Raw genomic sequence first — 1363 nt, 5'->3', positions numbered from 1 at the left:
TTTTTTCAAAATCGGAATCTCCATACAGTAGAACGTGGGATTCCATAAAAAAAGGGGGGAGGAGATTCCGATTACATATACTCCATCTGGACCCTAGGAGGGACTCTTAAAGTCAAAACTACCATAATAAACACATTGTACCAAACTCGAGGGAATGCAACTCTTGAAGCGAGCCTTTTAAAGTCAGACTCAGTTGCATATCATGTTTCATAATTAGTGCACAAAATGCAACTTTTTTAATCATCAGTGCAAGTATAGTCAAGACATAAGAATAAACAAAAATAAACATACCAGACGAACACCACATGTATCCAGCATAGTATATAGAAACTGTTCACACTTTCAGATCTATGTAAGAGGTGGGCTTTTCGAAATGCATCTCGGTAATCGTGTTTATTCAGAATGAAATTCAGCACTGGGTGATCTTTCGGTACTAGTACACAACTTCCGGTCGCTGCCCGCACGCATACTGATTACATGATCGTATAAGGAAAAAATTTATTAATTATTCCCTATAAATATATTTATTTATATTAAGGGCATTATTATACATAAATGCCTCACGCTAGGAGGGACTCTTAAAGTCAAAACTACCATAATAAACACATTGTCCCAAACGCGAGGGAATGCAACTCTCGAAGCAGAATCATTTAAACTCACAGGATACAAACTGTTCTGTTATCAGAGAAATTATATCCGAGACACCAAATCTTGCGAACAGCTCGTGTAAGAAGCTCAAGCGACCTCAAGCAATTTTGTGTAGTTGTCGGCTACTATTAAGTAATAACACCCATTTACCAGGTCTGCAAAATCGATATGCAATCGGGACCATGGTATTTTCACTTCCAACCAAGGTTCACATTTTGTAGTAGGTAGTTTCACTACCAGTGCACATCCTCTGCAGGTTTTCAACTTCCATGTCCATGCTTGGCCAGTATGCGAAACTTCGCATCAGCGCTTTCATTCTAGAGATACCTAGATGTCCCACATGGAACTCTTTTAGCATTCTCTTCTGTAATGTCTGTGGTATGACCACCCTCTGAGTGTACATTAGTACACCATCACATATAGGGTACACGTTCACATCTTGGTGGTTCTTTGCATCAGACCTTTCTTTATGTCCTGTTGTCGACTACAGTTTTCTTTTTGTCTCATTAATAAATTTGTCATTTCTTGCATTTCTTTTTATTTCTTCCAAAGTTACTGGTAGTTCACTCACGATGTTCCACATTACACTTTTTTTTCGGTTCATCGACCTTGTTCAATCATTTAACTGCTCCACATACGCAATTGCACAAAACGCTTATGGGTGTCTCCCATAAATTAAATTTCTCCATACATTCGGTCCCAAATAAATTCATGA

This window comes from Octopus bimaculoides, chromosome 5 (genome assembly GCF_001194135.2).
Source record: "Octopus bimaculoides isolate UCB-OBI-ISO-001 chromosome 5, ASM119413v2, whole genome shotgun sequence".
NCBI classification, from domain to species: Eukaryota; Metazoa; Mollusca; class Cephalopoda; order Octopoda; family Octopodidae; genus Octopus; species Octopus bimaculoides.
Note: the sequence above shows the minus strand (reverse complement) of the source record.